This window comes from Felis catus, chromosome A2, assembly GCF_018350175.1.
Source record: "Felis catus isolate Fca126 chromosome A2, F.catus_Fca126_mat1.0, whole genome shotgun sequence".
Classification (NCBI taxonomy): domain Eukaryota; kingdom Metazoa; phylum Chordata; class Mammalia; order Carnivora; family Felidae; genus Felis; species Felis catus.
The window spans coordinates 8,798,802-8,810,582 of record NC_058369.1 but is presented as its reverse complement, the minus strand read 5'-3'; the positions used below and the strand labels follow the sequence as shown (position 1 = coordinate 8,810,582).

General features: G+C 46.4%; 1 long non-coding RNA gene across 1 annotated transcript; it reads left to right on the top strand.

Annotated features, from left to right (window-relative positions):
* The first annotated feature begins 3,503 nt into the window (after positions 1-3,503).
* LOC111558082 lies at positions 3,504-7,921 on the top strand. Its single transcript, XR_002738638.2, has 2 exons — positions 3,504-6,266; positions 7,083-7,921. It is a non-coding gene; the product is annotated as an uncharacterized LOC111558082 (long non-coding RNA).
* The last annotated feature ends 3,860 nt before the right edge of the window (positions 7,922-11,781 follow it).

Below are 11,781 nucleotides of genomic sequence, written 5' to 3'. Positions count from 1 at the left end.
ACGTCCCGTCCCGTTGAGTGCGCACCTGAGGAGCCATAGGGCTGGGAACTTCTGCTGAGCTCCTGCCTCCTGACATTTTCATCAGGTTTCCTTTTGTCAACTTTTACATTTCTTCCTTTGGTCGAGATCTCTCTTTGAACGCGTTGCTGCTGAAGAGTCAGGCTTTCCACGTTGAGTGGTTTTCTCTTTCAGGGCCTCCATTAGAAAGAAAGCGCAGAGCCGTTGGACCCCCGTTAGCCACATTTGAGTAACTAATCTGGGTTAGAGGGAGAACTCCTAGGCATTTCCCAACCAAGGTCTGTGTCTTCTCAAGGTCAGAGGTGTTGGAGGTCATCTCGGGAGTGTTGAGGCAGCATCACCTTATTGGGTACATTTTTTTTTTTTAAATTAATGTTTATTTTTGAAGGAGAGACAGAGCATGAGTGGGGGAGGGGCAGAGAGAGGGGGAGACACAGAATCCGAAGCAGGCTCCGGGCTCCGAGCTGTCGGCACAGACCCCGACGCGGGGCTCGAACTCACAAACTGCGAGATCATGACCTGAGCCGAAGTCGGCTGCTCAACCGACTGAACCACCCAGGCGCCCCAGTTGGGTGCACTGTCCAACTTAGTTGGACGACTAAGTTGGTCCAACTTAGAGGAGGAAGGTGCACTCGCTGAATGCAGACCTTCGAGTCCGGTATCCCTCTTGGAAGTCGCTGCGTAAAGCAGCCATAGGCAAATAATGAGAAAATATTGCAAAAACACGTGGTTATAATCAACCACCTGCATTTGGGAAGATCCATACAGTACAGGTATAAATACGAAGCAACAGCTGATGAGTTTTTCGTAGAACAAACCTTCAAAGGCTTTTTAAAGAGTGTTCTCTCAAAAGAGCTGTTGGTGACCAAATGGATTACATCCTGTAAGGTGGCTAATTCAGAGATGGTGAATTTGGAGGAGAATCCAGTCAGTTACCCTTTCCGATGAAAGAAAGACTTGTGAATTTCGATTCTTCTTCTTTTTTTTTTTTAAATTCTTTTCATGTTTATTTTTGAGAGAGAAGGCGCAAGCAGGGGGAGGGCAGAGAGAGGGAGAGGGAGACAGGATCCAAAGCGGGCTCCGTGCTGACAGCAGCACGCCCGGCATGGGGCTCGAACTCGGGAACTGTGAGGCCATGACCTGAGCTGAAGCCAGACGCTCAACCGACTGAGCCACCCGGGCGCCCCTGGATTTTGAACCTTCTAACGCTTCACAAAAAGGGATTGAAAAATTAATTTCTCACAGGGTCACGGTCAGGCTATTTCTGAAAGGTCACAATCAAAAGAAGCGAATGCCCCCTTTGTGCAAGGGTTTGGGAAATGCAAGCAAGGGCTTTGTGTTTCCACAAGAGGGGGAGAGAGAAGCAACAATGAGAAAAAAGTGTGTTGGCCTAGTCTGGATCTCTTGGGAAAGATGTTGGCCCCTTCAATTCCGGGAAATCCTTACCTTCCGTTCGCCACGGAGCGAGCAGGTCCAGTCAGGGTGTGGTGCTTTCTCGACAGGTATCCTGCGAATCCGAGAGTCTCTTCCTGAAGTTGGGCAACCCAAGGGTTGGTTAGCCGTTCCTGAAAAGGACCTTTCCAACGAGGCTGAAGAGTCTGGAGTTACCTTCTCCAACACACGGAACCTCCGCGTTGCAAGGTTTAATGCTTAAGGTTGTCATCTCTCAGAAGTGCGGCGTAAAAAGATTGTACTTACCAAGGCATGGTTATTTTTTAATAAAAGCGATTAGGCCTTTTCACCATGGAAGTATATCTCTTTTTATCAGCTGTGGACCCGAGGAGGCAGGGGCCAAGTGCATTGGACGCCCTGTGACCGATTCAAAGGGTGAGAGTCCGTGAGTTCCAGAGAGAGTGGATCTGTCAGCCTATCAACTATTGTTGGCAGTGTTATCAGCCCTGGTATTTGGAAGGGTGTCTACAGATCTGCCTACTGAGCCTTAATAGTGTCCTTACCCTCCAGATGGAGGATGGTAAACGTCGCGACAGTTGTCGCTTGTGGAAGCACCTGACTGTTAAAATTGGTTCCCTGATTGCTGTGAAGTTCAAGAGGGCTTCCTCAGGTAGGATCATCTGTCACAGAATTTCAGTGACGGTGAAAGCATTGGCCTGTCCCTAGGGGAGAGTCTCAGACGAGAGAGAAAGTACACAAACCATGCCTAAAGCGTATTTATACCTACGTTACGGGAAAGTTGTATGAACTAAATTTGCGCCAACTGGTTTCCCTGGGTTATACGTTGAACGGTACGGGTAAGCGGGGTAGGCAGTTTTCATGGTCCTGTTAACATTTTCCCACCGGTATTTGTTCATGAGTGCTCTCATCTTGCCAGTAGACCCATCGTTTAATACACGTGCAGTGGTAAGTAGTGGGGGTTTTAGAATTTCTGGGAAGACTGACTGGTTTTTTGGCCCAAACCAGAGTTCTTTTATCAGACCAACAATTATTAGATTTCTGATTTTTTTTTTTTCCCTGGGGCCAATGTTGGGTGTCTCTGTTTAACTTTTCTGATTATCATTTGGGAGAATCTCCCTTTGGAACATGATGGACGTTTGAATATTGCTTTCCTAGAGCAGCATTTTTTGGGGGGCAGTATTAGCAAGGTGGTTTCCTTTGGCCTCCAGGGAGTGGAATCCGGAATGCCCGGGAACCTTAATAATTGCCATAGTAGCTGGCTAATATGTGGCATCTAATAAATTTGGGGTATAGACATTTTTAGTTTTTTATTGGAGGTAGGGACACCTCGTCTCCCTAATATTGCAAGGTCATGAGCTATCCCAAGGGCATACTGACTGTATAAATGTGCTTTTACCCTTGGATAAGGTACAAGCTCGTGTAAGGGCTTCTATAACTCAGCCTACTTGGCTGGAATAGCCAAAGGTAAAGGTACTGCCTCAGTGGCTTCAAAAGGAGTTCTGTGGGGCGCCTGGGTGGCTCAGTTGGTTAAGTGTCCGGCTTCGGCTTAGCTCATGATCTCAGTTTGTGAGTTCAAGCCCCGCGTCGGGCTCTGTGCTGACAGCTCAGAGCCTGGAGCCTGTTTCAGATTCTGTGTTTCCCTCTACTCATGTTCTGTCTCTCTCTCTCTCAAAAATAAACATTAAAAAGTTTTTTAAAAAAGTTTTGTTTGCTTTCTTTAATGATTATTTTCTTCTATTAAGAGAGGGAGAGAGACTCCCAAGCAGGCTTGGGGCTGCCAACACGGAACCCGATGCGGGGCTCGATCCCACAAACTCTGAGATCATGACCTGAGCCAAAACCAAGAGTCAGACCCTTAACCCACTGAGCCACCTAGGCGCCCCCAAAAGGTGTTGTAATAGTATACCCAGCACAGTTGTTTCATCTTTTATTTAAAAAAAATTTTTTTTTAACGTTTATTTATTTTTGAGACAGAGAGAGAGCATGAACGGGGGAGGGTCAGAGAGAGGGAGACACAGAATCTGAAACAGGCTCCAGGCTCTGAGCTGTCAGCACAGAGCCCGACGCGGGGCTCGAACCCACGGACCGCGAGATCGTGACCTGAGCCGAAGTCGGCCGCTTAACCAACTGAGCCACCCAGGTGCCCCTGTTTCATCTTTTAAATAGGAACCATCAGTAAATCACAAAAAATGTGCATTCGTTAGAGGAGTTTCCTGTACCTTTTTCTATGTGGAGTCAAAAGGTAATTTGTCAAGCATTAGGCAGTCATGAGGGATTTTGACTGGGTCCAAATGTAGTCCTTGTTTTGAGATCAGATCCCTAAATATCAAACTTGAATGAGCAAACTGCAAGTTTTCTGGGAGGCTTTATGTTTCTTTAAGGTGAAAAGTTTTTGTTTAAGTAGGCTTCATGCCCAGCACGGAGCCCAGTTCGGGGCTCGAACTCACGAGCTGGGATCAAGAGTTGGGCACTTAACCAGCTGAGCACCAAGGCAGCCCTTTAAGGCCACACGGTTTAACACAGGAGTGCTGTCTGTCCTGTGAAAGGGGAGCAGAGAAGCTAAGCCGTCTCCATTAGTCAGAAAGTAGACAACTTTTGTAGACAACTTTATATCCTCCAAATCCGCCTAGAAGGTTTATGAAAGGTTAAGAGAGACTATGAAACCCTGAGGCATGACTGGATGTATTTCAGTTCTCAAGAGAAAGCAAAAAAAGATACTGGCTCTCTGTATCACCTGGAATACTAAAAATACCCTGCACAGATGGATTCCAGTGAAAAACTAGCTTTCGTTGGGGAGGGCCGTCAGGAACATATACGGGAGTTAGGGACCATGGAGGGCTGAAGGATACCGATGTTACTACTAACACAGGGGACAATGAGGCTGTGGGCCTTGGGATTGCTGTGGGCTTCACACTTCTTAAAGGGCTTCTTTATTTAGAGGGTATGGATTAATTCTAGTGAGGGGTTTTGATGGGCATTTAAAGATCTTCTAACTCGTCAGGTTGGCTATTTCGATTACTAGAAGTCAAATTCTAGAATTATTCCTGCATTTGGGAGAAAGAAATTACAGGCGATACTTCCGTGAGAAATCTTGGCACAATACACAGACGGGAGCAAGGAACTCAGGAGAAAAGAGTGCATCTCTCGAAGGGCCTAGAGAAAAGGGAATAGGTTCAGAGACGGGAACCTGTTGGGGTCATTATTAGATATGCTACTCAAGCTGTTTTCTTGCTCTGAGGCCGGGGCTGCCTCCCAGCAGCAGAGTCTAAGAGTAGCTCCGTGGTCCCAGTAGGGAGAGTGGTTCCTCCGCGGCGATTAGGAGAGGTGATGGGAAAGAGCCTTGGTAACTTCTCAGAGCCCGGTCATTGGGAATTTGGAAGACGTTGGAAAGACTGACTGGCGGGCTAGGGGTGCATGGAGCACTTTGATTAGTGACAGTCTTTTTTCCAGTGACCTGGCTCTTTGCAACCATAGCAGAAACTAGAAGGTTTTTGGTTTTGTTCCTTCAGTTGTTGGAGTGGAGCACTGAGAATTTTACGGTCTTCCTTGCAGGTAGCAAGTGTGCCGATTTGTCAGATTAAATCTGGAGGGGACATAGTTTCCCATCCCATCATGGTCCTTTTAACTAAAGGAGAAAGATCCTGGTTGATAAACATAGAGTTCGGTGCTAGCCTGGTGGATTCAACATTTAAAGACCGGAAACTTTTTTTTTTTTTTTTTTTTTTTTTTGAGAGAGAGAGAGAGAGAGTGTGAAAGCATGAGCAGGGGAGAGAGCGGAGGGGGAGGGAGAGGCTCCGTGCTTGGCTTGGAACCTGACAAAGGGCTAAGCCCAAAGGTACTGATTAAAATAGGTTTTTGTTTTGTTTTGTTTTGTTTTCTATAAGCCATGTTTTTTCAATTTAATTTTGAGAGAAACAAGTTTGGGGAGAACAAAGGTTACCCATAATGCCCATTGAAGTTCTAAATTACCTTTTTAGTTTTTGACAATGCCCTTGTGCGGTTGGGGGGAGGAACAGAGGGAGTGAATCTTAAGCAGGCACCATGCCCAGCATGGAGCCCCACTTGGGGCTCGATCTCATGACCCTGACTGAGATTATGCCTGAGCCAAAGTTGAGTCGGATGCCTGACCGACTGAGCCACCCAGGCGCCCCTAAATTGCTTTAGATTGAGTCCATCCACTTTGTTAGAAATGCATATGAGGAGGGACCCCAGTAGGGCTGGGCACCCTCAAGGCACTTTGATGACTGAGATCCCGTTTCTGAGTTGTTTTTTTCCTTTAGAGCAGAAAGAAAAAAAAAAAAATTAACAGTTTCAACAGGAAAAGCCTACTTCCAGGAGGAATCGGTATAAAGGCCTGCACAGTTCCAATAGGAGAGCCCAGTTTCAAAAGAATTAGACTTGAGGCCACTGTTTCAAGAGGGACCGTCTAGTTCTGAAAGTGAGTCAGCCCAAAGGCTAACACAGTCTTAATGGGAACAGTCCCAATTCCAAACACGAGTGGAACCGAAGGCCCAAGGGACACTTGCAGAAAGGACAAAGCCTTTAAACCCATCCCGAAGAAAGCCTGGAGACCTCAGGAAGCTGGGGCTCGAAATCGGGGAGAAAGCATAGCTTCAAACTCCAGGAGCAGCAAGAAAGACGTGGGCTCGGTGGTTTCCGTGGGTATTGGCATATTTGCTCACCAGCCTCAGAATTGTTGAGGCGGTCTCAGGATCTGACTTCTGACACCAGATAATATTAACCTCGACTATAAAACGGCCAGCTATCTTACCAGCAAGAAAGGATTTATCTGAGACTAGAGAATTCGGGAGAAGCACGCTCCGGCAAAGCCATGGGTAAGTCTGGGGAACAAAGGGCAGAGGAAATGGGGGAACCGGAAGTGCGCTTGTAAAGGATATTGGAGTAAGCTGGGAGGGTGAAGTATAGTGGCCTTTTATTGGCTGAGTTGTGAGTCCCGTTGGCTGGGCTCTTGCCAGGGGAGTAGAAAATCTTCCTCTGGGGGTAGTAGAAGTAGTAGCTGAGGTACTAGGTACTTGGAAGTTGTGTCTCTTCCCGTTGGGCCTGCAAGGGACAGTGAGTGATAGACTGTTCGAGCTCCCCCTGCTGGCCTCCTGACTCATTCTAATTTCCACATTGGTATTTCTTGGTTCTTTCCTACTAAATATGCCTTACCCATTGTGTGTATATATTTTACCTTTTTTTTTAAAAAAAGATTTTTTTATTAAAAAAATTTTTAAATCATTATTCTTATTTTTTAAAGTGGGCTCCACACCCAACGTGGGGCTTAAACTCGCGACCACGAGATCAAGAGTCACGTGCCCCACCAACTGAGCCAGCCAGGCTGCCCCTAAGATTTTATTTGTAAGTAATCTCCACATCCAGCGTGGGACTCGAACTTACAACCCTGAGCTCACGAGTCACGTGCTCTACCGACTGAGCCAGCCGGGCACCCCTACACTTTACCTTTTTTGATCAAAAACCTTTTCGTTGGCCTGAAGAGACTTACTCTGTTCTCCTTGCTAATAAATATTGACCATATATTTGTACATATGCAAAATTATTCAGAGAGTACAGGCTCCTGTGAAGTACTAATTTCATCTTTTGTCTTTTGATCTTTGTCCCTCCTTCTTGTTGGAATTTGGACTATAAAGTATGCATTGCGAATAGAGACCTAGCCGGGAACGAGTCTCCTTGACCGTGTCCGAGTAAGTAATGCGAACTGTATTTTCTAGGATCTGTGGCCTTTATGGTTTCATGGCAGAACTTACCAAAGCCTAACATCCACGAAACTTGGAATGCAGAAGCGAAATAGGATTCAGTCAGGTTTTGGAGTCATCTGTGTAGAAGGAGACAGAAGGATAGGGCTTTCTGGACGCTTGTTTCCAGCCTGTTTTCCTCATTCTTTGTGATGCCCGTCAATATTCCCAACCCGCCACCAACTACTAGACTTCCATCTGACCCCGAGCAGTAGGCTTCTCCAGTTGTCTCCACTGTCCGACTTTGAAGAGCCAGCACAGTCGAGATTTCCTGCGATCCGTCATGTGCCCACCTGGAAACAGATTTCTACCATCACGGGTTGCGTGTTCTACTCCCCTCTTCCCTAGATCCGGTTCATACAAGGTCGAATTTGTGTAGTAAACACCTGTTGTGTTAATACGGCGAGTGTCCGTCTGCGTGTTCCTGATTGCAGTATGACGGCCACACGGGTGCCGTCCAGAAGAATTACGTGAGACTTTATCCTTCTGCTCTGTGCAGCGACCGCTGTGACCCAGATCTTCCCTCTGAAACCTGGCACGTTCCTCGTTACCGGCAGATTCCGGGTGTTTTGCGTCGCTTCTCGCGTAATCCCTCAGTAGGTTTTCAGTTAAGTTGAATTCTGTGTGATTAAAAGTACACGCATTCCCCCCCCCCCCCCAATGAATGCTTCTATAGTTTTCCTTTGAAATATTTTATTAAAAGGTCCCATTGATTTAAGGATCTTCAGATCAAACTTTGCCATTTTCTACATTTATTATGCATTCTGACTCAACTGTATTGTGGGCCCAAGTTCAGGTATTTTTTTCCCCCTCAGGCAAATTTTATTTTTTTCTCTTTTATACTCACTTTGGTCATGAGACTAGGTTCTCATTCATTCATAAAACCAAAAACGTATGTCATTTTTTTTTTCCAGCACCCTCTTCCCAAAGAGCACCGTGATCAAATCTGTAGTCAGTAATATAAATAATTTCAAGCTGTAAGAGTGACCCAAAGCATAAAACACTGTAGGGTGTATCAGTAACTACACTCAGAAGGACTTCTTGGTTGGATTTTGTGTTAGATGATTGCTGTTCAAGGAAGGTTTTGTATTGGGTTGCCCTGAGGAAGTGAGATTAATTCTATAATAGGCAATTATAATAGTTTTTATCTATAAGGCAGAAAGAATGGTTTTGACGCTAAACCTAATTTGCGAGAAGCACCGTTTACATTAGAAGAGGAGAAATTTGGGTCATTTTCATTCTTTGGAATGTTCTCTCTTACCATTTATAGACACATAGTTACAGAAGGCATGTCTGTTTATCTTGATCTATCTCGGTCAAAGAGTAGCTTTGTCTGGTGATGGACATGTGTGACATTTTTCTCTTCCACAGGGTTTATCTAGGCCCTTGAGGCAGTGTGAGGTCAGCCCCCAGTCCTCTGGAACAATTTTGCTTTTCCTGTTATCTAGATACTGAAATAATTTCGTACAGTGTATTATCGGGTGCTTTCCGGAAAGTATCTCACTTAAAATGTATGTTTTTTTTTTTTTTTAAGTTTATTTCAAGAGAGCAAGCACGTGAGCAGGGGAGGGGCAGAGAGAGGGGGAGAGAATCTCAAGCAGGCTCTGCACTGCCAGCTCAGAGCCCGACACGGGGCTTGAACCCACCAACCATGAGATCATGACCTGAGCCCAAGTCAAGAGCCGGATGCTCAAGCAACTGAGCCACCCAGGCACCCCATAAAATGCATATTTTCCTAATCACACATTACTTAGCAAACTGGTCTTTGTTATCTCTTTTATGAGTCAGATGAGGTTTAGAAGCTTAGGTAAATTGCCAAAGAACACGAACCAAGCAAGAGACAAAGTCAGGATCTCTTCGACAATGAAGTCATGCTCAGGGACTATGGTCTTAGAACTGATTTTTCGAGATACGTCCTATGCCAGACAGTATGGACTGAAAAATAGCCAATTTAGCACAAATACCCAAGTCTCATCATGGATTGATTAAATCATGCAGTCGCAAGAAAGAAATTGATCATGACCACAGGGAATGAATGATTAACTCACCGGTGAGAAAGAGACCCTGCTCATACATATTTTCCGTGGGATCTAAAGTTTTCACGTCGGAAATATTTTCTGAAGTTAACCATTCTAATGACCCAGAAGTTATTTTTCTTATGAAGTGCCGATTTCTTCTGGTTCCAACGCTCTTTTTCGGAACCTAAGTTCCGGAAGGATGCCCACCAAATGCATCTCTGGTATCTGTGTTTGTGCACCTTTTTGGCAAAACCGTGACAGACCCCAGTGGTCAACAATCAAGATCAAAATGGAGCTGTAAACAAACCCAAGAATGCGGATGCACAACAAAACCCATCACGGAGACATCAGGTTTGCAGCAAGGAGAGATTTGATCGGCAGCCAAAGGAAAAATGCTTCCGGAAGACTAGCCTCAAATTCATCTCCCCAAAGGAGGAGAGAACAAGTGTTTTATAATCAGAAGGGTTGTGATTGCATACAATTTGATGAAAAGGGTGGGGAAAACTTAACTACGCCTAAGGAAAGATGGAGCATGCGCGATGAGCAAACATACGGAACTTAACCCTTGTTCACGTTAGGATGGAAACACCACCAAAAGGAGACAAAATTCCACCCCTGAGGCGAAGAGGTTATTTTAGGACTAGGAAAAGGGCTTTGGGCATTCTCTGAGAGCCAGTATCAACTGGATGGGGTCTTAGGCTGGGCTAAGATACATTCACAGGCTGGAACTATATCAGATGACTTTGAATCCAGGCTTCTGCCGAGATAGCTAGTGGATTTGTTACTAAGGTCTGAGGAGACACAATAGGAGATTGGCGAGGGGGGGTGGGTCGGAGTTCTCGAAAAACAAGCTTAAACATCCCGCTAGTTTCAACCTCATGAACGCTATGGGGCACGGTTTCAGAGCTCGACTAAGTATTGCGTATGGAGAGGGGACTATTAAGTATCTGTGTTTGTAAAGAAGGATCAGAGATCCAGGAGTGGACTGACAGCACTGGTTACAAGGCAACTGTTCTGGATCGGCGGGATCCAGTCCGCCTTAGGCCCGGCTGTCACCCAGGCGTGGAGGGGCGAGGCCTTACGAACTGTCCAATCAGGGGCGGCGGCGGTGGGGTGGGTGGGGCATCGCTCCGCAGCCTCTGCAGAGGTCCTTGCTTATTTCAGCCTCGCTGGGTAGCCCAGGTCCCCTTCTTTCAGGGGACGCATTGCCGTGGCCTTGTTTGTGTTCCGCTGTGGTTCGTGTGTCCGCGGGAGTTGAAGGAAGGCCATTGGGTAATCCAGGAAACGTAGAAATGGTGGTTGCGCCCGCGGAGTCTGATGACCGGGTAGAAAGTGTCGCTCGCAACAGGCGCCAACCCGCCGTGGTCGGAATCCTCCCCGTGGTCACCTCCGGAGTCTGCGGACCCGAGGCCCCCATGGCGCCGCCGGGACCTCGGTCGCCTCCGGCGAGAGGCGTGGGGACCGCACTCGGTCCCTGCGCGCCACGATTTCGGCCCTGAAGCATTTGATCAGCTCTGCGCCCGCTTCGTCTCACGGGGAGAGTCTCCAGGGGACAAGCGTGACTCCTTTGCGGTCGTGTGTGGGAGGAGCTGTGGTCTGTGGGGTCCCCGGTCCCTCCTTTGTCCCCACCGGGAGCCCATTTTCTCCTGAGTGTTCCAGATGTTTGGGAAGCAGGGTCTGAAATCCACCAGCCTGTTTCGCCAGCCAAGTTCTCCGACGCCTGGCAGTCAATGCCTCTTTCAATTACCTCCCGGCCTGCCCAAATGCCAGATTCCCATCATTACCAACTATTTGTTCTCGGTGGTGCAATTCAAACGGTCCCAAAGTTTTAATTGTCCATCGTTTTCCCACAGTGAATGGATGGCTCATTTTAAATGGTTTATTTTTGTCCGTAGATATTTACATCCGAAGAAAGCAGAGAATAACTGCTTGGAACTACGTTTGGAAAATTCTTGCACTTCTCCCAGGATCTTTCCTGGGCACGGACATCCTGTGGGAAGTCCTTTGGGTGGCGGTCCTTCTTGGGAGAATTTTCCCGAATGATCTGCCCTGTCAGCAGGGTTCCACAGTGGGACTGCCCCAAACTAAGTTAGTCACCTTTAAATTTTACTCATTTTTGGGCGCCTGGGTGGCTCAGTCGGTTAAGTGTCTGACTTCGGCTCAGGTCATGATCTCGGGGTTCCTGAGTTTGAGCCCTGCGTCAGGCTCTGTACTGACAGCTCAGAGCCTGGAGCCTGCTTTGGATTCTGTGTCTCCCTCTCTCTCTGTTCCTCCCCCACTTGGGCACACACACACTCTCTCTCTCCCTCTCTTAAAAGTAGATAAACATTAAAAAAATAATTTAAAAAATTTACTCATTTTTAGTATCAGTTTTTTAACGAATGAAAATTTATTTCATCAATACAACTTGAAACAATATAGAATATTAACGAGGAGGTAAGGAAAGGGTGTGTTTCAGAAAAAAAAAATTCCAGTACTACATTGCTTGTATTAGAAATTCTTTAAAGAAATAAAATAAATTCTTTTAAAATATAATTTTATTTAATTATTTATTTTTTAGTTGGAAAAAAAAAGGC